Source organism: Mus musculus, chromosome 19 (assembly GCF_000001635.26).
Source record: "Mus musculus strain C57BL/6J chromosome 19, GRCm38.p6 C57BL/6J".
NCBI lineage: Eukaryota > Metazoa > Chordata > Mammalia > Rodentia > Muridae > Mus > Mus musculus.
In genome coordinates, this window is record NC_000085.6 from 16,559,132 (window position 1) to 16,584,088 (window position 24,957).

The window sequence follows — 24,957 nt, forward strand, 5'->3', positions numbered from 1 at the left end:
TGACTTTTGAGAGCCTTTTATTCCAGAACTCCATAGCTCAGAGTCTACAGCCTCCTCCAGCAGGGGTACTGAAATGAGTGTGGGTTTGATGTATATTGTTTTGTTCTGTGGTGGCAGCAGTATTTCCTTTGGGGGCATACATTTTGTTCTTTTTCTTGCTTAGGAACAGGCTGAAAACTTGGTGATGAGGCTTTGGGGAGCTCCTGCCTCTTAAGGCAGTTCCAAAGGCTGTTGGAAGAACACTCTATGTGGTCTTGTGAGATAGCCAAGCAGGCTGAAATTTTACAAAAAGCAGATTCTCCGTGAGAGCGGGTCCCACACAGTTAAGATGGCGTTTGTGTAGTCTGCAGCAGACAGTCAGATATTTAAGGCTTCAAACAGTGACAGTGTTTATTAGAGCCCGTGAAAAGAATTTCTCACAGAAGGTGGTGAAAAAGATTTATTTCCATTACTCATTACACAAGCTGGAAATTGTTTAAATTCTCAGTTCTCGGCTGGAAACTTAACAAGAGTGGGTGATGAAGCCTGTTCAATGGCTATTCCAAGGCAAGACAGGTAGAGGGATGATAGGATCTTACAAGAGGTCAGCATGCGTGTTTGCTTTGATGCACGGCCCATCTGCTGATGTCTGCGTTGGAATTCTGGCTCTGTGGCCTGTGTAGGAGGGATGCACCTATGCCCTGACTCAGCCAGTCGGATACTATTGTATTCTACAAAGCCTGTTTAGAAATCAGAGTAAGCAAATAGACTCTGGGAAGAGGGACAAGGAGGCAGGGGGACTAGCATTGAGCATTTCCTAAGGTCACTTTTAGAGCTTCCTATTGGCTACTAAGTTAGCTTTTGAAATAATAATTTTTCATGTCCCTCCTTTGTTCACCGTAGAGGCGCTTTTGTCTCCAGCTTATGTTCTTTGCCATCTGCATCACCTTGAGGATCACCTATGAGGCTGCTTTTTATCACAGCTTGATGGGATATGGAGATCAACCCAAGACTGACCTCTAGAACAGGACATTCTGTACTTAATCACTAAATAGAAAATGGGGCTTACACTTCCAGTAAGATGGACTATATATATAGTTCCCCCATTTCTTCAGCTAAGTACAACTCCACACTGTAGACAGTGTGCACAGTACAAAGCTATACAAGTCGTGACAGGTAGAAGGACTACATAAGGAAGACTAGAAGAGACCACGAGATCCAAAGACTCCCTTTCATGAACTCCTAGGGCTGTCCTACTGTCTTATGCACTTTAGACGCAGCTGGAGATGGCAATGATTGGAAGTTCAGCAGGAATAAGGAGCCCCTGGGGGTAGCAAGCTGGCCCCACAGAGCCCGTCTCCATGCAGGGAAGAGTCAGTCCACTAGAGCAGCAGAAAATTGTCATATAGCATAATATTCCAATGTCCATGTTAATAATGTCATATAGCATAATACTCCAATGTCCATGTTAACTGAAAAATCACTCTTTCCATCAGGTGTGGTTCTTACTGTATTCTTGAGTATCCGTTTTCTTTACTCTTATTGTAAATTTTCATACATTTAAAAACATTTTTATGAATTTCATACATGGATACAATATGTGTATATCATAATTTCCCCCCACTATCCCCTTCTAACTCATTCTAGACCCTCCCTAACACATCTCCTTTATTGCATTAAAAAAGTGTCCATCAAGTCTAATTGGTACTCATATAAGTACTGATGCAGGACCATTTACTGGAGCATAGGCAGCCTCCAGGAGCCACACCCTTGAAGAAGATGATTCTCCCTTCCCCAGTGCCCATCAACTGCCAGTAACTTCTCAGCAAAGAGTAGGGTTTCATGTGTCTCTCTCCCATACAGGCTGGGATGTTGGCTGGTTTGATCCTGTGCAGGTCTTGTACAGGTACCCACAGCTGTCCCAAGATCATGAGTCCAATAGCCCTGCCAAATCCAGAAGACACTGATTGCAGCCGTCCTCTCCAACCAGTGGCTCTTACCAGCATCCTGCCACTCTTCCGTGGTGTCCCCTTGTCTTGAGAGGATGGGGCAGGAGTCTGATAGGTGATCAGTCAGTCAGAGCTTGAGGACTCCACGGTCACTTATTCATCTGTGAGTCTCTGTATTAATTGTTGCCCACCGCAATGAACAAAGCTTCTCCAATAAGATCTGAGAGTTGAACTGATCTTTGGATATGAAGATAAGTATTTAGAAGGCAGTTTGATATTATGTCCATTTAGCAAAATAATTTTAATAGATTCTCCTCTAGGGTTTCTGATTTTCCAAGTCACTGGGTTACTAGCCAGGTTTGTAGTACCAGGTAGACGTGAGTTTCTCTTGTGAAGGAAGCCTTAAATCTAATCAGAAAGTCATTGGTTATCTCTGTAACGTTTATCCTACTATAACAACAATGTGTATATGTTACCAGGCCAGTTGTTCCTGTAGCTCACAGCTGGAGAGTCACAGCTGGCTAAGGCTGTTGATGGCTTTTCTTAGACAGTAATAAGCATGGTACCTTCTGGCAGTATGGAAGGTAGTGATCAGGAAGGAAATTTCCTGATCAATACCAGCTTGATTTTTCCATGTCTGAGACCAAAGAATATAGCATGTTCAGCAATATGGTCTTACCATCAAGTTCTGGCCAGCAACCAAGGACAATGGCAAGAGCCTGTATTGTTTTAAGGATTCTCTTGGCCTTTCCTACCCCAAGCAAAATAAAGTCAGGTATCCTACAGTGGAGACTGGGATTTTTGTTTAATAATCTATGAATGTTGTAATGAACCATTGTAATCATGAAAAATGAAATGTGCTTTTGAAATAAAAAATAATACAAAGCCGGGCGTGGTGGCACACGCCTTTAATCCCAGCACTTGGGAGGCAGAGGCAAGTGGATTTCTGAGTTCGAGGCCAGCCTGGTCTACAGAGTGAGTTCCAGGACAGCCAAGGCTACACAGAGAAACCCTGTCTCGAAAAACCAAAAAATAAAAAAAAATAAAAAAAATAATACAAACACTATTTAGAAAGCTAGTGCTTTAAATAGTGTGTTAACAAGTATCAGAGCTAGCAGCTAACTCAATCTGTCCCATATTTTAGGTTTCAGCATGTTTGGTGGATCCCTGGTCATGTGCCCTTTCCCTATCATTTCCCTGATCTGTAGTAGCATGCTTGCTCTTACATTGTGCCAGAATTGGAGCTCTTCCTATCCCCTGTGGCTGCTAGCATTCTCCAAAAGTCTGTGGATTTTGCTGTGCTCTGGGACCTTTTAGAGTGGAGACATGAGGAAACTCAAAGGCAGTGACCTACTCCCTGGAGCCCACAGCTTTCATCCTGTTTTCCACTGAGTCTGGAAGGGCAGAGAAGCCCATGCATTGTTTCCTTCTATCATTATTGTGACTAAATGCCCGGCAGCGGCATCTCACAGGAAAGGGGTTTACACGACCCCCAGCTCAGAACGTGTGGCTCAGCACGGCAGGGTAGAGCTCAGGTTCTGGCAGTATGGGCTCGCAGCATGACTTCTTCACATCGTGGTGACTCAGGACACACAGACTGTCACTCTATGACCTGTGTCTGGCAGCTAAGTTCTACCTCCCAAGGTCTACAGTCTCTCTCAAACAGCACCACTAGTGAGGGACCAAATGTTCAATGCATCATGAAGGCTCGTGATGGGGACTTTCCACATTTAAGCCATAATAACCCATCTATGGTTCTAAGATTGATCATCACAGTGTGGGAAAAGCTATTTCCGTGGCACTCGCAGCGGAGACCTGGGTGTTGAGAGGCAACCGTAAACTGACTAATACATTGGCCTGCCTCCAGCCATGGAATATTAATCAAACTTGTTATTTTAAAGGTGTTCTCCATTACACTGAGTCTTATTCAGTCACACAGTGTCTACTGTAAACCTAGAGGGTGATTTCTACATCTATTTCCCCCTCAATAACTGCATTGTACGGTCTGAGTATCTGCTGTGGGCCTAGGCTTGTTCAAGGTGTGTTGTTAACCTAGGAAATCGAGGGTTGCCCAGGCACAGCTTGTTCCCATCTACTTTACTGAAGAGAAGCCAGAAACAAAGAGGTCAAATCGTTTGCAGTGAAATGTAAATAGTATGTTTGACTTTGACTCCAGATGGCTGACTTCATTGTCTTGAGGGACTCTGTTACCATCAAAGACACAGTTACAGGTACAGCAATGGAAGGAAGCATTGCTCTAAGCTGGTGACACTGGCTGCCAACACCATTTGTACTAATTTGTGTGGACAAATAGTTATATGGTACTTGTCTCTGGGTTTTATATGTCATAAAATGCCTGAATATAATGTGTTATATCATAAATCTGTTTGTTCTCAATAAGCTTTTCCCTGAAAAGTTCCTAGAACATTTTTATGTAACAGGTGCATTGCCCTTATCCTCAAAAAGTTGACAGTTCACAAAGGTATTGTGTTAAGTGAAATAAGCCAGGCACAGAAAACCATATATTAAGAGTTAATTTTACAGAAGTGGATTGTAGAACCTCAGTCACTGGAGGCAGCACAGGTTGGGGATAGGGGAGGTTTGGTAACGTGTGCTACATTGCAATTGCATGATAGGAATGAGATTTAGTGTCCTGCAGTACAGCCGTATGGCTATGACAAACACATGCTATATATTTATATAGAGCAGAAGAGTTTGAAAATTTCCAACACAGAAATGATAAATGACTATGCATATGTAATATGTGGTGGTTTTTAAGAATCTCTCAGTTCATGGGGAAGGAAATACATCAGTAGAACATTTCACAGCTGTGTAGTAATTATCAGAGATGAATGAGTCCATGGTGTCAGGAAGGCATAAGGTAGGGACATGAACCCCACCCAGGTCAGCTCACAGCTTAGGAGGCGGTGCTTTTAGTCTGTAGGTCAAGAAAGTCTCAATGAGGTTCAATTCCTTTACCATAGCTACACTACTGGGAGCTGGGGAGCTTGGTTTGAAATTACTGGCCCAGTGTTGTCTACCCAGCAGGAGTAGAATTCATGCCCAAGTGAGTTTGCTATGGATGACTGTAAGAGAGTAGGCCATGCCTGGTTCTTCCTCCTCTCTGTCTTGGTTCTGAGTTCTCTGAAACAATCTGGAACTAGAGATGAAACCAATAAGCATTATCATTCATGTAGCCTGCACTTCCACTGCTTAGAAAGCTCCCCTGTGACTTCCAGAAAAGGAAGACATCCAGGAAAGGAAGACTTCCTACAACAGCTTCTGCCAGGCTGGAGGTGGGAGGGGAATAGGAAGATTTCTTTTTCTTTTCTTTTCTTTTCTTTTCTTTTCTTTTCTTTTCTTTTCTTTTCTTTTCTTTTCTTTTCTCTTCTCTTCTCTTCTCTTCTCTTCTCTTCTCTTCTCTTCTCTTCTCTTCTCTTCTCCTCTCCTCTCCTCCCCTCCCCTCCCCTCCCCTCCCCTCCCCTCCCCTCCCCTCCCCTCCCCTCCCTTCCTCTTCCTCTTCCTCTTCCTCTTCCTCTTCCTCTTCCTCTTCCTCTTCCTCTCCTCTCCTCTCCTCTCCTCTCCTCTCCTCTCCTCTCCTCTTCTTGTCTCTTCTTTCTTTCTCTTTTTCTTTTCTTCTTTCCTTTCCTCCCTTCCTTTTTTAATGTATTTGTTTCACATCCCAATATTAGTCTCCCCTTTCTCCCCATACCCCCTCATGCAGATTCTCCCTCCATTTTCCCTTCCCCTTCTCCTCTGAGAAGTGGCAATCCCACCCTGGATAACACACACATACACACACACACACACACACACACACACACACACACACAGAGAGAGAGAGAGAGAGAGAGAGAGAGAGAGAGAGAGAGAGAGAGAGAGAACATCAAATCTCTGCAGAATTAGGTGAATCCTCTCTCACTGAGGCCAGACAAGGTGGCCTAGTGAGTGGAACAGTATCCACAGGCAGGCAATAGAGTCAAGGACAGCTCCTGCTCTAGCTGTTGGGGGACCTGCGTGAAGACCAAACTGCACATTGCTATGTATGTGCAAGGGGCCTAGGTCTAGCCCATGCTCACTCCTTGGTTCAGATTCTTATTAGAAATGCTAGTGCACCTTTCAGAAACAGAGCAACTTCTAGAGAGAAGTAGAAAACCATCTATGGAACTTCATGTGATGTGAAGACCGAAAGTGAGTACTGACAGAAGCAGGACGGTGGTGCCAAGCATGTCTCATACTCTTCTGTGCATCTTTCTGTTCTCTAAAAATATTCTTCAAGTAGCACTAAGCATATTCCATGTCACGCATACAGTGTGGTGAATCTCGATGCATTGTAAGCACTTCACTGATTTTCTTTCAATTAAAAGCAACAGCTTCCTGGAAAGGTAAATTTTTCCTCTGAGGTCTAGCTCTGATGTCCCTTCTGCCATCAGGATGCCCCTTCATCCCTTTCTCATGAATGAACTTGCCCAGGAAGTTCAGCCGTAAAATGATCCTGACTCTGCCAGATCCAGGTCTTCCTCCTGCTTTCTTGTCTTATGGCATCTGTTTTTAGCTGGCTTCCCCATGACTGAGCTCCGGGCTCTGCCCGTATCCCCTGAGTGGAAGCAGCAGCCCAGGGTGTAGAGGTGGAAGGGCATCAGTTAGCACTTGAAGCTTTGAGTCTCAGCCTTTACCTCTAGGGTCACTGTGACGGGATGTCGTGTCAATGTGATTATGAAATCATGGAAGGATAGTATGCTAAGAACATCCCAGGACTAGCAATGACATGGTAGGGATAAAACATTTTTATCCTGGAAGACCCTCTAGATACTCCTGTTCCTGCTGACTCGGGGAAGAAGGAACACTTAAGGCACTGCTTCTCAACCTTCCTAATGCTGAGGCCCTTAATACAGCTCCTTATGTTGTGGTGACTGCAACCATAAAATTATTTTCTTTGCTGCTTCATAACTGTAACTTTCCTAGTGTTATGAATCATAATATAAACATCTGATATTCAGGATATCTAATATGTGACCCCTGTGAAAGGGTCGTTGGATTCCTCCAAAGATTGAGAACTCAAATAACTGATCTAAAGAGTCTATAATGGTCCTTAAAACTCTAGGCCAGGGCTCTAAATAAGCAAGGAATTCTGGGTCAAAGCTTTTCTGTGACTCAGCAATAGAGCTAAGGCATCTCCATATGTCCTGTGAAGATCTGTCACCTGGACCAGTGGTGACAGATGAACCAATCAGACTTGATGCCACTGTTCATTCCTTCTGTGAACAGATCACAGGCAAGTTCCCCCAGGAGACAACTGCTTCAAAAATGGTACTTTTCCATCATCATTGTTTGAAATGTCATTTTTGCTAAAGGAAGGAAAAAACAGGAAATTCCTTCCCTATGTACTCATCTTGGGGGCACTGTAAAAGATTCCGAGGGCAGTGGAGACATGCCACTGTCCCCCGTGCAGTATCCCAGTGTGCAGTGGAGACATGCCACTGTCCCCATTGCAGTATCCCAGTGTGCAGCAGTACAACGTGCCATCATCTTTCTTTTCTTGACACAGTTTCCTGCCGAGCAAGCCCAGAGTTTCCCTGGCATTGGGCACTCCCTTGTCCTTTCATGAAACATCTTATCCAGGAAGAAAGCCAGTCTCTTAAAGACTGTGATTTCTACTTACTTAACAAAGCAAGTGAGTTTCTCTTGAGTTTAGCCACATCATCTCAGAACTATGAGTTTTGTCTCATAATGGCTTCTGAAGTGCCTAGGGTCATGGATATTTCCAGTCTCTTGCTTATCATATACACATCAAACTGGGGAACACAATACCTTCCTGTTCACCACACCATTTTTTAAATCATCTGTTTTCATTTACTTCACAATCAAGGTAAGTCATATTAACTAGTAGCTCCTAAAACAAACTCCCAAATTTCAGTGCCTTAACACAAAGAAAGTTTACCTCTGTTTATATAATATTTATGTACCAATTTGGGATGGAACCCAGCCTTCTTGGACCACATTTGCAACAGCTTTTGTAAGCCTGCCTTTCTTTTCTTCTTCTTTTTCGTTTCTTTTTTTCCTTCCTTCCTCCTTTAGTCCCTCCCTTCCTCCCTTTCTTTTGGAAGGATCTTTCTATATAGCTTTGGCTGTCCAGGAACTCACTATGTTGATTAGGTTGACCTTGAACTCAACAGATCCACCTGCTTCTGTCTCCTGAGTACTGGGACCATGCCTAGTTCTTTTATATGCTTTTTAGGAACAAAAATCTCTTTACAAGTTGAGAACTTTTATGGCTTTAGTCCTAGTGCTGTAGAGGTGACGCAAAGGCAGGTGTTTTTAGGACAGTCTGGGCTACAAGTGTGTTCCAGCCCATCCAGGGCAACATAATGAAATTTTTGTCTCAGAAAGGAGAGCAGGGGGAAAAATGGAGGGAGGGAGGTAAGAAGGCAGGCAGGCAGGCAAGCTCCTTAAACCCTGTGGTAGTTTGGTTGAAAATGGCCTCATAGATCCATAAGAAGTAGCATTGTTAGGAGGTGTGGTCTTGTTGGAGTAGGTGTAGCTTTGTTGGAGGAGGTGAGTCTCCGTTTCTTCCTGTTGTCTGGGGATCCAGATGTAGAACTCTCAGGTACTTCTCTGGCACCATGTCTGCGTGGTGTCACCATGCTTCCCGTTATGTTTCCCACCACGATGACAATGAACTAAACCTCTGCACTGTAAGCCAAGCACAGTTACTATTTACCTTTATAAGAGATGCTGTAGTCATGATGTCTCCTTACAGCAATAAAATCCTAACTAGAACAAGTCCTTTTACACAAGTCAGAGACTTAGTTGGGTTGAATCTTACCTACAACTTCTCTTTAATGGTGTTACTATTCTTAACAATTAAGTGTCTCTCCCAGCACAAACCTTTGTGATGACACTAAGTTTCATAATGCTCATTTTCTTCCTAGCCTGTATATTTTATATTTCTTTCTGCCCTACTTGCTTATTTTCATTGTAGACCTACATAAGAGTTATCAGTAGTAACTTTTCCACAGATGCAATGCTATATTATCTTTAATTTTCTCCACTGAAGAAAGGAATCCATTACTTTTAAATTTAGCCTCATGTAAATTTTCAGGACATGGGCAGAAAATAGTCAGGTTCTTTGTCAAAATATCACATGAATGGCCTTTAATCAAGTTGCTAACACAGTCTTATTTCCACTTTAAAACTCCTTAATTCAGGCTTCTACTGTCTGCATTACTCTCAGCAGTACTATCTTCCAGGCTCTGACTATAGTGACCTGGTAACTCTGCTTGCAACATTCAACTACTTTTTCAGTCCAAACATTCATCCCCCCACCCCCACCCCCCAACAACATGGTCAAGTCCTCCACAGCAACAACCCCACTCCTGGTACTAACTTCTGTATTATTTACTTTTTTCTTATTGTGATCACTTAGTTTTCTCAAATGCTAGGACCAGAAGTAACTTAAGGAAAAAGTTTATTTGGATTTTGGTTCCAAAAGAAGAGTCCATCATGATGAGGAAGCATGACTGCAAGTGGCTGGAACAGAAAGCCAAGAGACTGTATCTCGACCTCACAGCAGAGGCAAAGCATAAAGTAGAAATAGGGTAGGCAATCAATCCTCAGAGACTATCCACCCAACAACATACTTTCTCCAGCCAGGCTCCATTTCCTATAGGTTCCATAACCTCTCCCAAACAATGCCACTAACTGGGAACCAAGTTAATGCCTGAGCCTATGAAAGACATTTCTTGTTGAAAATACTATACCAACAATCCAAGTTTTGATATCAGAAATTGATACCTAAGATGTAGGAGAATTCTAACTTAGAAGACACAGCAAGCCATTTCATTATTAAAACAGTTTATTTTTACTAAAATGTATATGATCTACTGTACAATATAATTAGTAGAAATACTGCTAACAAGTACTCATGTCTGGGAATCTAGTGAGTAGTAGTGTTTGCCTAGCATACACAAAGCCTTAGTATGTATAAATGTATGTGTGTGTGTGTATATATATGTGTACATATGTATATATGTGTGTATATATGTATATATATGTGTATACACACACACACACACACATATATATATAGTCCTGGGTTTGATCCTGAATGCTTCTGATACGACCACAGTTTGATACTTCAAAGACTCAGAGTTTCTGGAGTTCTCCCAGTATTGGGATGAGAAGAAGAATGTTACTCTATAGATCTCAAACTAGTTTTTTTAGGTTGAAAAAGAAGTTCTAGTAATGACCTCTCTACCTACCTAAGATATGAAAATATTAATTTATAATTGATTGCTTAACTACTTCAGCTTTATTAATTAAAATAACATAGGTGAATGATAGTTTTAAATCCCATATTACAAGACCTAAAATGAGAAAAGGAGGCTAAATAGATGGCTATATGCATGAAGATCTGAGTTCAGATTTCCATGTAAGAGTTGGATATAGTAGCCCAGGTCTGTAACTCCAGTGATGGAGGTCAAGGCTAAGATAGGTGGATCCCTGAAGTTCAGTAGCTAAGCAATCTAGCTGAATCTAGCTGAATTGATAAGTTCTAGGTTCAGTTAGAGACTGTGTCTCAAGAATAAGGAGACAGTGATGGAGAAAGACATCCAACATTGCCCTCTGACTTTCAGTGTGTACTGTGTGTGCTTGTGCGCACTGAAACACACACACACACATTGTAAGTCCATTGGCAAAACAATTATTTTCAAAGTTTTTGTCAATTTCTGTTGCTTATAATCTCCAAGTTTGAATGCTTTATTATTTGTTTATTCCTCAACTTTATGTTGTACATTTTTTAACCTAAGAAAATCATATCATATATAAATAAATTCTGTTTTATTTCAGACCCTTCACATTCACTTGTAGTAAACTAATTGACTAGTTTCTTGATCGGTTGCCATCTAATTTATGAGAGTTACCTTTTCTTCTTTACTGTTTTCATTTCTTCCCTTTTTTTCCTTCCTCATTCATCTGATGTTTGGCAGAATACATCCTTCAGTCGTAGCCTTCTAAGAGAAAGGTTTTTTTGTTTTTGTTTTTTGTTTTCTGTTTTTTGTTTGTTTGTTTGTTTGGTTGGTTTTGGTTTTTCGAGACAGGGTTTCTCTGTGTAGTCCTGGCTGTCCTGGAACTTGCTCTGTAGACCAGGCTGGCCTTGAACTCAGAAATCCTCCTGCCTCTGCCTCCCAAGTGCTGGGATTAAAGGCATGTGCCACCACGCCTGGCTTTTTTTGGGGGAGGGATAAACTTTGGTTTTTATTTAACAGGTACATTTTTTAAATATTTTTTATACATTTTTCTCATTTTCTTCTTCTTTTATAGGCTTTTATTTTTAATTAGGTATTTTCTTCATTTACATTTCCAATGCTATCCCAAAAGTCCCCCATACCCTTCCCCCCACTCCCCTACCCACCCACTCCCACTTCTTGGCCCTGTCGTTCCCCTGTACTGAGGCTTATAAAGTTTGCAAGACCAATGGGCCTCTCTTTCCAATGATGGCCGACTAGGCCATCTTCTGATACATATGCAGCTAGAGACACGAGCTCTGGAGGGTACTGGTTAGTTCATATTGTTGTTCCACCTACAACAGTTCCAACCTGTTGTTGGACTTCTCTAGCTCCTCCATTGGGGGCCCTGTGATCCATCTAATAGCTGACTGTGAGCATTCACTTCTGTGTTTGCTAGGCCCCAGCATAGCCTCACAAGAGACAGCTATATCTGGGTCCTTTCAACAAAGTCTTGCTAGTGTATGCAATGCTGTCAGCGTTTGGAGGCTGATTATGGGATGGATCCCCGGATATGGCAGTCTCTAGATGGTCCGTCCTTTCGACTCAACTCTAAACTTTGTCTCTGTAACTCCTTCCATGGGTGTTTTGTTCCCAATTCTAAGAAGGGGCAAAGTGTCCGCACTTTGGTCTTCGTTCTTCTTGAGTTTCATGTGTTTTGTAACAGCCCAGGCTACTACACCCAGCCAAACTTTCAAATGCCATAGATGGAGAAACCAAAGTATTCCACGACAAAACCAAATTCACACATTATCTTTCCAAGAATCTAGCCCTTCAAAGGATAATAACAGGAAAAACAAAAAAAAACAAAACAAAACAACAACAACAAAAACAATACAAGGATGGAAACCACGCCCTAGAAAAAGCAAGAAAGTAACCCTTCAACAAACCTAAAAGAAGACAGCCACAAGAACAGAATGCCAACTCTAACAGCAAAAATAATAGGAAGCAACAATTACTTTTCCTTAATATCTCTTAATATCAATGGACTCAATTCCCCAATAAAAAGACATAGACTAACAGACTGGCTACACAAACAGGACCCAACATTCTGCTGCTTACAGGAAACCCATCTCAGGGAAAAAGACACACACTACCTCAGAATGAAAGGATGGAAAACAATTTTCCAAGCAAATGGTCTGAAGAAGCAAGCTGGAGTAGCCATTCTAATACCTAATAAAATTGACTTCAAACCCAAAGTTATCAAAAAAGACAAGGAGGGACACTTCATACTCATCAAAGATAAAATCTTCCAAGAGGAACTCTCAATTCCGAGTATCTATGCTCCAAATGCAAGGGCAGCCACATTCATTAAAGAAACTTTTTTTTTTTGGTACTCCTTGAATATCTTAGATTTCTTTTTCCAGGCGTGAACACAGTGTCAATATTTTTCTGAATTCTAGGTCAAAAGTTGTCCTCATCTTTTTCTGAAATCATTTGTCTACTGCTTTTTTAGCTAATATTTATTTTCAATTTGAAAACTATCACCAGTAAAATTATTTATTCTTTGTAATGTGGCCTTCCTTACTGAAGAATTTAATATCTTCTGTACCTCTTATTAGTAAGGGGCACACTTTCCATCCGTTGTGCTGTTTTCTCCAGAGCCCTTTCAGTCTGAAGTTCCATAGGGTTTAGCTCTGAGCCTTTTCTTGGAGAAAGTCTCTCTGTGTTCTGTTACTGCTGCCTCCGTCCTTCAATTAGCCAGATAGGAGACTGCCTGCGTACTTCTCTCACTCTTTATTTTTCCAGCTTTTAGGAACTTCATTTTCCTTCCACGTTTTTCCCTTTGCTCAGGTGTCTGCAGAGCAGCTCAGGACCACTCAGTGGTGGCTCCAACCCACTTGCTGGTCTGTGCTTTGGGAGCTGCTGACTAGTCCTCAGTGGCTGGCTGCACTCTGCAGTCCGTGGGGAACTGCTGGACAGGCACAGAGGGCACCTGTACACCCTCAGAGCAGTCAGCCACCTCAGTGACCTCAGGAGTTGGTGTGGTCCATTCATCCTGGAATTCCTCCTTGGTCACAGCCTTCTCAGCAGCAGCCTGCTCCTCCTCAGTTTCCTCTGGGTCTCTGTAGAAGTAAAGATCAGGTGTAACCTCCCATGGATGCTCATGGGAGATAGGACCTCATTCGAGGTTCTCTCATTCTTAATTTCTACCCCTTTCTTTTTATATTTTATACCTGTTCAGGAACTTTATCAACTTTCTATCACCTGCTTACTGATATTAAATACTAAAATATTGTTAGCCTCCAAATTCTCTTGTCACTACCTTTTTCCTTTTTTTATTTTAGTTCAGTATGTATGTATGTATATATGTATGTATGTATTTATCTGCTTTATATCCCAATTATAGCCCCCTCCCTCCTCTCCTCCCAATCCCACCCTCCTTCCCCCATTCCCCATTTTCCTCTCCCCTTCTCTGATAATGGGAACACCCACCACCCCATCAGTTCGCCCTGGGACACCAAGTAGCAGCAAGACTAAGTGCATCCTCTCTCCACTGAGGCCAGACAAGGCAGCCCAGCAAGGGAAACGAGATCCAAAGACAAGAAACAGAGTCCAAGTCCAAAGTCCCCTAACAATTGGAGGAGGGACCCACATGAAGACCAAGCTGCTCCTCTGTTACATGTGTGTAAGGGGCCTAGGTCCAGCCCATACATGATTTTTGCTTGATGGTTCCATCTCTGCGAGCCCCCATGGGCACTGGTTAGTTCGTTCTGTAGGTCTTCTTGACTCCTCCATTTCTTCAATTCTCAATTCTTCCCCAACTCTTCAACAAGTCTCCCTGAGCTCTGCCTGATGTTTGGCTGTGGGTATCTGTCTCTATCAGCTGCTGGATGAAGCCTCTCAGAAGACAGTTATGTTAGGCTCCTGTCCACAAGCATAGCAGAGTATCAATAATATTGTCAAGGGCTGGCTCTCTCCCAAGTGGAAGGTCTTTAGTTGGGCCAGTCATTGGTTGGTCATTCCCGAAATCTCTGCTCTCTTTATGCCTACATATCTTGTAGACAGGGCAAAGTTTGGGCTGAATGTTTTCTGGATGATTTGGTGTCCCCCTCCCTTCACTGGAAGTCATGCCTGGCTACAGGAATTGGCCACGTCAGGCTCCATAGCCTCTGCTGCTAAGAGTCTCAGCTAGGTATCCTCCCAGGATCCTCCCCTGTCCCAGGTCTCCGGCTTGTCCCAGAGATGCCCCCCCAACCAATTTCTATTCTCTTTCCCACCCCACTCCCATTCTCTTCCCCATCCCTTCTCCCATCCTGCTCCCTCCCTCCATCAACTTCTGATGCCTATTTTATTTCCTCTTCTGAGTGAGATTCAAGCATCCTCCCTCAGGCTCTCTTTGTTATTTAGCTTCTTTGGGTCTGTGTATTGTAGCATGGTTACCCTGTACTTTATGGCTAATGTCTACTTATAAGTGAATTCATACCATGCATATTTTTCTGGGTCTGGGCTACCTCACTCAGAATGATATTTTATAGTTCTATCCATTTGCCTGAAATTTTCATGATGCCTTTGTTTTTAATAGCTGAGTAGCATTCCATTGTGTAAATGAACCACATTTTCTTCATCTATTCTTCAGCTGAGGGACCTCTGGGTTGTTTCCAGTTTCTGGCTATTATGAATAAAGTTGCTCTCTTCATTACTTCTTTCTTGCTTCAGAGTCTTTCTCTGACTCTTTTTTTTTTAAATTAATTTTTTATTAGGTATTTTCCTCAATTACATTTCCAATGCTATCCCAAAAGTCCCCCATACCCTCCCCACGCCCCACTCCCCTACCCACCCACTCCCACTTTTTGGCCCTGGCGTTCCCCTGTACTGGGGCATATAAAGTTTGCAAGTCCAATGGGCCTCTCTTTGCAGTGATGGCTGACTAGGCCATCTTTTGATACATATGCAGCTACAGTCCAGAGCTCTGGGGTACTGGTTAGTTCATAATGTTGTTGCACCTACAGGGTTGCAGATCCCTTTAGCTCCTTGGGTACTTTCTCTAGTTTCTCTGACTCTTGAAGATAGTTTCATATAATTCTTGTTCTGTTCACTGTGTCGCATCTGTTTCTCCCAGTTAAGTTCATTTTATTTGTCTCTTTGCTATTTTATGTTGGAGGTGGCCTTTGCCTGCCTTTTTACCTTGACAATTACATTTTTTCTTAAAAAATTAGCACTTTTGAAGATGATATAAAGCCTGGTAACATAGATGGGTGGAAAGATGGAGCTTGAATCTTTGTGGGATTAGGTAGCTGGAGGCTTTTGCTGGAGAAGCAGGTCTGTTGTCCTAGAGGTTAAAAGAAGTCTGATCTTAACTCTGGCTTCCTAGACAAGAGAAGGAGGGTATAGTCTTTACTTTAGCAAGTAGACTTATTTACCCCATAGACTTCTTTTATTTATTTATTTTTTTTGGCTTTCTTTTTTTTTCCATTTTTTATTAGGTATTTAGCTCATTTACATTTCCAATGCTATACCAAAAGTCCCCCATACCCACCCACCCCCACTCCCCTGCCCACCCACTCCCCCTTTTTGGCCCTGGTGTTCCCCTGTACTGGGGCATATAAAGTTCGCAAGTCCAATGGGCCTCTCTTTCCAGTGATGGCCGACTAGGCCATCTTTTGATATATATGCAGCTAGAGTCAAGAGCTCCGGGGTACTGGTTAGTTCATAATGTTGTTCCACCTATAGGGTTGCAGATCCCTTTAGCTCCTTGGCTACTTTCTCTAGCTCCTCCATTGGGAGCCCTGTGATCCATCCATTAGCTGACTGTGAGCATCCACTTCTGTGTTTGCTAGGCCCCGGCATAGTCTCACAAGAGACAGCTACATCTGGGTCCTTTCAATAAAATCTTGCTAGTGTATGCAATGGTGTCAGCGTTTGGATGCTGATCATGGGGTGGATCCCTGGATATGGCAGTCTCTACATGGTCCATCCTTTCATCTCAGCTCCAAACTTTGTCTCTGTAACTCCTTCCAAGGGTGTTTTGTTCCCACTTCTAAGGAGGGGCATAGTGTCCACACTTCAGTCTTCATTTTTCTTGAGTTTCATGTGTTTAGGAAATTGTATCTTATATCTTGGGTATCCTAGGTTTTGGGATAATATCCACTTATCAGTGAGTACATATTGTGTGAGTTCCTTTGTGAATGTGTTACCTCACTCAGGATGATGCCCTCCAGGTCCATCCATTTGGCTAGGAATTTCATGAATTCATTCTTTTTAATAGCTGAGTAGTACTCCATTGTGTAGATGTACCACATTTTCTGTATCCATTCCTCTGTTGAGGGGCATCTGGGTTCTTTCCAGCTTCTGGCTATTATAAATAAGGCTGCTATGAACATAGTGGAGCATGTGTCCTTCTTACCCGTTGGGGCATCTTCTGGATATATGCCCAGGAGAGGTATTGCTGGATCCTCCGGTCATAGACTTCTTTTATAAAGATTGTTTTATTTATGTGGATGTGTGTCTCTGTGCTCATGTGTCATCCCTATGGTGGTCAGAAGAGGCGGCTGGCTCCGCTGGAGCTGGAGTTCCAAGCCTTTCAAAGCTGTCTGATACGGGAGCTGGAGACCAAACCCTGGTCGTCTGCACGAGCAGTGAATGCTCTCAGCTGCTGAGCCCTCTCTATGGCTCCAGTGCATTCTTTTTAAAATGCACTTTCCCCCAAAATCGTAAGGTGTGACCATGTAGTCAGTGGCAAACTCTGGCAAGGTTACGATGATAGGAGAGGGTGGGAACTTGGGTGTGTCACCTACAGACTCTGCCCACCCTCTGCTCTCAGGGACATTGCCTCTCACCTCTCTCCTTTCCCCTCTTTCTTGGTGACTTTTTTGTTCGTTTTTTTCGGAGCTGGGGATCAGATCAAGGGCTTTAGTGTGGAGATTCTCCACGGAGCTCCAACCCCACCCTATCCCTCCTTCTCCTCTAGGCCCGGTAGGAACTTGGGTGTTCTGGAGTCTGACTTCCCACACTCTGACTCTAAATGGTTATGACAATCTCTCTTTCCAGCCCCAGAGCTTAGTGTTTATTGGGCCTGCTTCTGCTTTCCCTAAACTTTCTTGCTGCTTCTCCTCAGTCTCCAATATACTGTACTTATCACCCTTTACAGGGCTTTCTTTAAAAGTCACCATGGCTGCCATCTTAACAAAATGTTAGGGGAGTGTATGTATTGAGACTGCTGGACTTAGGACTGATGGATGGCCCTGTTCTGGCCACAGTTCCTTGCTATTGATGATCACTGCATACCGAATGTGGGTGCCTCTGCACTTCTGTGTAGGAACTTGGATTCTGTGTGTGAATTATTAAGCACTCCTCCATATCTACGTGTTCTATTGCAGATTCAACTAAACAAAGATGATTTACTTATATAAATTATTATAAATAACCTAGAGAAGACGAGTTGCAGTGCCTGGAATGGTGTGTCTAGATACATTAGGAAATACTGTATTTACAGAGTGACTTGAGCATCTGTGGGTTTTCTTTTTGGAGAGGGCCTCTGGTATCAGCTCCCTCACTGATCCCAGATATCAAGGATGAATATGTCCTGCTTTCATTCATTCAAAAGAGAGCAGCAAGGCAGCTGCTCTTCTGTGCTCTGTGGTGACCTAGAGCCATTGCTTCCTGTGCCGGGACTCTGCCTGCTCATTTACCAGAGATAGAAGAGCCAGTTTGCAGTGCGCTGACATTATATGTTATTTTAATTCATCCCGGCAAACAGCTGCGTTCATATAATTTTGTCATTTCAGTGTGATAGAACATCCAAGACCTGCGTCATTTCCTAGGAAGCTAGATGCTGCCTGGAGGAACAGATCTCTGTTGTTTGTTTCTAAAGCGTTCTCCCTCCTCAAGTCCTTCTAAGCCAAGTTATTGTCATTTGAGTCTCCTTCCCCAAGTGTATTAATCAGGGTGACAGAGTTCTTACAGAGTTCCTCTCTTCTTACATATCTTAGCTATGTGTGTTTTTATCAAACCAATACAGTTCACAGAGCCCCCCTAGACTCTTGCCATATCAAATCAGTCAGGGAAGTATTTTCACGGTCTAAGAGGACATAACCCCAGAGCCTGCACATTTTCTTTTTCTTTCTTTCTTTTCTTTTTTTAATCTCTGAGGACCCAGAACCCTTGACTTGTCTCCTGAATAGCACCAATGATCCATCTGTAGCTCTTATTGTACAGACCTACATAGCTTGTGAGATCCGAGGTTCTGTAGGCTTGCGTGTCTCAGCCTGACTCTGGCTCTGGCAGGAAGCTGGAGGAAAGATGCAAAGGAGTGGTGGGATTTGGAGAGGGAGGAAGGCTCCTCAGGGAGGAGTGATAAAATGAATAGGGCGATGCCACTGAGGAGAGACCCCCAGGGAGCTCTGCCATCCTGCATCTCAGTTGCTGGTGCACGTCATCGCACCAGCTTCCCCTGTGTGTTTGTTTATATATGCTCAGATCTTCTGATTGTCCTTTCCCTCCCATTCGAGGCTACAGTCATTTCTATGCCCTCACAAGTCCCCAGAGAGGCTGTTGTTCACTCAACCTAATACTTGTTAACCAGACTATTTTGTTGTTGTTGTTGCCTTCAAAAGTACCTGAAATAGAACTTCGACACATGCTTGTAAATGATTTGTCTGAAATTCCCCAAAAGTCAAAAAAAAAAAAAAAAGGTACAGTTCATCCTAGAACTATTTCTGAGCTTCTCCCCTGACAGCTTGCATATTACAAGCACCTCATCCACTTCTATCTATTCAGCTCCTTCCTGGTCCAGCCCTCTCTGTCCCTGGCACCAAGCATGCCACGCACTGAGTCTGGAAGGATGAACAGAAGTTCTCATGCAAAGGGAGGGAGGAAATGGGTAGTGTGTTGGATGACAGTACTATTCAGCTCCTAGTCATGAGAGAGGAAAAGATGAGGGGGCACATTTAAGAAGCTATAACACACAGACCAGCAATGCATGTATAGGTCGTATGGTTTCGTGTGGACTTGTTGTGGGGTATGGATTTTAGGTGGATGCTGAGAGATAAAATTGCCTGAACCAGGTATGTGTGTGTGTGTGTTATAAAATTAGAGTTTTAAAAAGAATAGCATTTTTACCTGTTATAATAAGTTAAGATGTGCAGTAGGTAAAAACAAATGATTCCCAACTCTGGTGGCTTAGAACATGCATGCTTTGCTCACACTACATGTCTATCCAAAGGGATGAGGGCTCAGCTTTCCAGAGTTATCATTTAGGTTCCAGGCTACCAGGCACTTGCCTATTTTGTGATCTTCACAAGCTCCCATGATACATTGCAACAGATAAGAAAATAGAGAAGCATGAAGCAAGTAAAGGTGTGAGCCTTGCAAACTACTCACATCTTAAGTGAAACATGGTCTGTCTGTGTTCCCAGGGAAAGACGTCCCAGAAACATTGGTAAAGATTAGAAATGTCCACCTGCCTTATCTGTGGGTGTAATGACAAATATTTAGAATGTGGTACGGCATGATGCTGGTTTAGTGAAGTGGCCATTGTCTGTTCTTCTCTAAGATTCACAACTTTCTTAGATAGCTGGCTGGGTTTCCAAGTAAGAAGCATGGTTTCCCCTTGATGAGCAAGCCTTAAACTCAATGAGAGAGCTGTTGGTTACCAACAAGGTGTGTGTGCCACTACTGTAGCCTTAAGGTTATCTTGCCATGCTAGTCATTATTGTAGTTCACAGGCATCATAGCTGGGGTTCCCTACTTCTTTAGCTTTGGGCAGCAGAGGGATACCCTCTGCCACCATCTTCCCTTGGAGTCTTGTCTTGTTTCACTGCCTTCTCTGTGTGTTTGAGTCTAAATTCTCCTGCTGTGGTAAAGGTAAGACCTCATCTTAACCAGATTACATCTGGAAAGGCCATTTCCAAACAGGGTCACATCTAAAATGCAGGGAGTTTGAACTTCAGTGCATCTCTGTGGAGGACATAGTTTACCCTGTAGACTACCGTTGGTCTTCTAGGTGGGTTGTAGACATTTTCCAAAGTTAAACATGATAGTTGCACAACTATGAATATTGACTGTATATTTCAAATCAGTCCATTGTATGCAAATTATACGTCAATAAAATTTTTTAATAAGAGGGAAATAAGAATGATACAAGATTTTAAAAAGGGGGTGGGTGGGTGGGTAAAACAAAGACCTTGTAGTCAGAGGCCCTTAATTAAAAGAAAGACATTTCTTCTAACTTGGTAGGGCACTTGCCTAGTACAGTGTCAGCCCTGACTTTGATCCCAGCATCAAATCCTTATCTACATACAGCCCACATATATGTAATCATACACATATGGTCATCCATAGTGCCTATAAACAGGAACTTAAATATATGCAAAGAAAGAGTCCAGTGGACATGATGTGGGTGACAGGGGAGGGCACAGGTTGCTCATTTTCCTTTCTTTTTTGGTGATGTAAGAAGATACTGTGAATCTGTTAGAATATACACTTTGCCCCAGTGCTGTCTAGAGCTGTCAGGCTGGCTGGCCACACCTCATCCTGGGTTTCCTGGCCTTGGTGGCCCTTGTCGGCTGTTTGCTTTTGAAGTTGGCATCATTCTGCCATCGCTCACCCCTGAAATGGAAACCAAATGATCATTGTGAAGCATTTCGAATTGCTTTTGATGTCACCGGAGAAGCCTCATCTGTTCCCAGTGGATGAGGAAAAACATCCTTTATCTAAGAGCAAATCACGCTTTCTAAATGACAGAAATGTTTGGCTGGAGTTAAAAACTAAAGGTTAAGGATAAAGGTCCATTTTTTTTTTTAACATTTAATCCCGTGGCCTTGGTCCTGCCAGAGCTCTGAGAGGGGATGTTTAAAAGCAAAGGTCAGCATTTACCCAGGACTGACCAGCCCATGTGTGAGACAGGACTTTAAAATGACATCTAGCAGCATCAACTTGTTATTAGCAGCCTCAGGCCTTCGAGTGTCCACATGACAGCTGTCAATGTGTTGGTTTCAGGGAGAATCCACAGTTAAAAACAAGGGTGGGTCTTGAGGCCCTGTGCTTTGTGACAGCAGCAGAGAAGATCATGATTGAAAATGCGTGGACCCAAACCCTTCTCTGACCCCGTGCTCCAACCTCAGCATCTTAAAACTCTGGAGTCATCACCAGAGGAATACAGATATAGATAGGGATAAAGTCACTGAGCTCAAAAGCAACTCAAGGTAGGGTTTATTTGGTTCTCTATTGTCCATCATAGCAGGGCTGACATGGCCTCAGCTGAATGAGGAAGCGGGTGGCTCTCGGTAGGGAACAGTCTCAGGCTGCAGCCATCCTGGAGGAGAAAGCTGTGATTGATGTTCTCTGTACACATTGCCAACATCTATACTCATATCAGACAAGGTCTTGCCGTCCTCATGACTCTGAAGCCTTGGTGTCGGTGACATCTTCATGTTGCTCATGTCCTCAGGGCCTCCTTGCAGAGAACTCAAACATGATACACATGACCTGGCCTCCTCCCGCCTTGATGGGAGCCTCCACATCCCTGCCATTCTTGCATCTTTCATGCCTATGAAACAAGTACCACGGGAATAACGTGCACACGTTGCTGTTTGGTTGCTGTGATGAAATACCATGAGCAAAAGCAACTTTGGGAAGAAAGACTTTATTTTTGTTTACGGTTCCAGAGGGGAAATTCATCATGGTGAGGCAGAAGGCAGGAAGAGCAGGAAGCTAGATGATCACATCTTTCATCCACAATGGGAAGCAGGGAATAAGAACAGGAAGTGATGTAAGACTATAAGCCCATCCTCCAGTGAAGTACTTCCTCCCTACTTCCTAACAGTTCCATAACCTCCCCAAACAGTGACCTCGATATGGAATCACATGCTCAAATATAAACGCAGGAGAGGCATTAAAACCACCACCTGATGCTACTATATTCTGCCGACAGCTCCAAGACAGAGCCTGGCCCCTTGGATCACAGTTGTAGTAGCCAGAGTGCTTTCAAGCTAACCCTAGGGAAATACTTCCCTGGGTATAAGCAGGAACCCTAGCCAGAGGCAATCTCAGCTCATTATCCTTCCTTTCAATTAACTTTGTCTGTCACATGTTGGAGCCCTTAATGGATGGGTTGTCATCCTCAAAGCACCTTTCCTACTAGCCAAGTGCAGAGTGGCATTTCTTTTGAGGTCTTCTAACTCTTTAATGATTACAGCTGCTTTTCCAGCCCCTACCTTGCCTAGAACTGTAAACTCCCTTCTTTCTCACCAACTGCTACATTTTCCCAGTCTTCCCTGGTACATCTGTTGCTCTCTTGCTCTCATTGTAGACCAGAGCACAGCACTAAGTAATAACCACACCACAGCCTCAATGTTCTCCTGCATTGAGATTTTATCCCCCAAATAGCCCACGGTGTTTGCGTTCAGTTTCACTTGGGTTTTCAGGACACAGCAGAGTGCAGCCAGACTTTTTGCCAGATACCATATGAATGGTTTCTAACTTAGTTCTAAATAGAGTTTTTTCCCTCTGAAATGCATGAGTTGGCCCTCCACACTCCCTGTTTATCTTAGTATTCTGGTCTTCGTCTTCCAACCTACTTCAAGAATGGTCTAGTATGCACTGCTTATAAAATTCTGTGCCTTTCATGGTTCTAAACTTTGCCATAGTCCCTACTCCCATCTAAAAGCAGTTCCAAACATCTAAGAGCTACATGGTCAGATTTGTCATGGTAGCATCCCCACTCCTGGTACAAATCTACTGTACTGGTTATTTCACACACTGCTGTGACAATGCCTGATAAAAGCTACTTAGGGATGGAAGGGGTTTTTTTCCCCTTCATGGTTTGAGGTATAGGGAAGCAGAAATGTGAGGTGTCTGATCACATCACACTCACAGTCAGGAAGCAGAGAGATATAGATGTTGATGCTCAGCTTACCTTTATTCCAGTCCAAGAACCAAGTTGCTGGCTGTGTTAGCCATGTTCTGTGTTTCTGAGCAGTCTCACTGATGCTGTTCCAAGGATCTCTTTTTGAACAGCAACTTCCAACACATAGTGAGGACAGTTCAGGGTGTGCCTCAGGACTCACAAGGGACCATGGGTCAAGGCTTGGTGAAGCTGAAGGCCAAATGTTTGCTACTTATCACAGTTAATGGAACAGTGTTTCATGGTTAAACTGAATTAGCAACTTCAGAGCTAGAGTACTCCAAGTTTAGAGGCTGTTCCCTCAGCCGCCGGTACCTGTGATTCACCTGCGATAGTGTGGCACGGAATAGCGTTTGCCTGAGAACTAGATGAAGGACTGTTAATTTCACTTACAAGGAACCAGCAACCCTGATGCACACATAATGGCAGTTGTGGAACAATAATGGCCCAGAATTACTGAGGAAGAATCAAGGGAACTTCAACCCCAGATACCTCAGATAATGGTGGCAGGAGTTGGCTACCACTCCTTCCCAACCTGGCACCATCATGTTGGCTGTCTGACCATCAACCCAAGTAAGAATTTTTCACCCTGACAGTTATCAGGCTTCACTCCTTGTTTGACCTTATATGGTGCACCCCCCCCCCCCGCACCCCGTCTCCACCTTACAGCCTCTGAGTATGTAGATGAAGCATCTTCCAACACCCCTGGCCTGGACAATGGTATACAGCCACACAAACCTTGCCCCAGAGACTCTGGCCACCTCCCCCTACCAAGTAAACTGAACTGGTTCCCTGAAGCACCAGGTGTGCTTGCCCAACCAAGGTCCTGTACTGTACCCACCCACACCAACTAAGCTTCTTTTCCTCCAGTCCACCATGGTCTCTAGGGAGAAGTAGACACAGGGCAGCAGGCTCTAACTTATTTTTTTGAGGTAGTGTCTCACCATGTTGTCTAGTCTGGTCTCAAGTGCTCAATCTTTCCACTTCAGCCTCCTAGTAGCAGGGATTACAGTTATAAACCACTCCACCTCTTGCTTCTTGCTTTAAAAAAAATGAAGTCACACACACACACACACACACACACACACATATGGATATATTTAAGTTTACCATTATGACTGTTTCAAGAAGCATTAACTGTTAAATATGCTAGTGTGCATGATTTTTAGTTTCTATCATATCTAAGGAATTATATATTATTAAAGCAAGCTGTGACCCTGGAGGACAAGAATGATGGGGAGCAGAGACATCTACCGCCTAGATGCTCAAGTTCCTTCTATACATTTTCCTGGAGTCTATATGGAGTCTGTGGGGCCTCCTCCTGTGTCTGTTGAGTCGTCTCTAGATTACATGTAATGTCATAATGCTGAAAACCATGGAGACACTGGACAAACTGTCACACTGTGTTGCTTGGGGGACGGTGACACAGAAAGGGGTCTTGGTATCTGTTCAGTACAAGTGCAGGGTTTTTATTAACCAAATGTTTTCAATTCCCAGTCTGTGACTAGGAGGAACTTCTGTTCTCACTGTTGGTGACAGAGTTCTGAGAGGGGAGGTGGGCTGGGTGAGGAGTGAGAAGGAGGAGAGACTGACTTTTCTCTGGCATGTGAAAAAGGGGGTTGGTGGCCCTCCCAGGTCACTGGAAGTACGTGGAGCTGTTGTCAGGGACAAATGAGCATGATTTCTGCTTTCTTGTCTCACCATGAGGCCACCATGGGGTGGGGGCGGGATGGGGGTGGGGACAAAATGCTGTTGTTGATAAATAACTTCCAATCCAGAGTAACCAAGTCTTCAGTGTCTTCACCTCAGCCACTTGAGCTCATTCTACATTGCAGGGTTTTTTAAAGGCAGGAGGTACGCTTGTACTTAAGAAAGTATCCGCTATGTATCTGAAGTT

At 43.4% G+C, this 24,957-nt stretch overlaps 1 protein-coding gene and 1 long non-coding RNA gene across 2 annotated transcripts in view; one reads left to right on the forward strand and one right to left on the reverse strand.

Moving 5' to 3' along the window:
• Gna14 (guanine nucleotide binding protein, alpha 14) overlaps positions 1–24,957 on the forward strand; it is a 175,152-nt gene that overhangs the window by 123,465 nt on the left and 26,730 nt on the right. The gene's annotated exons all lie outside the window — the stretch shown is intronic.
• On the reverse strand, positions 21,350–24,329 carry Gm41811. The gene is made up of 3 exons (XR_877742.3): positions 24,005–24,329; positions 23,073–23,386; positions 21,350–21,882 (listed from the first exon to the last, which is right to left on the reverse strand). It is a non-coding gene; the product is annotated as a predicted gene, 41811 (long non-coding RNA).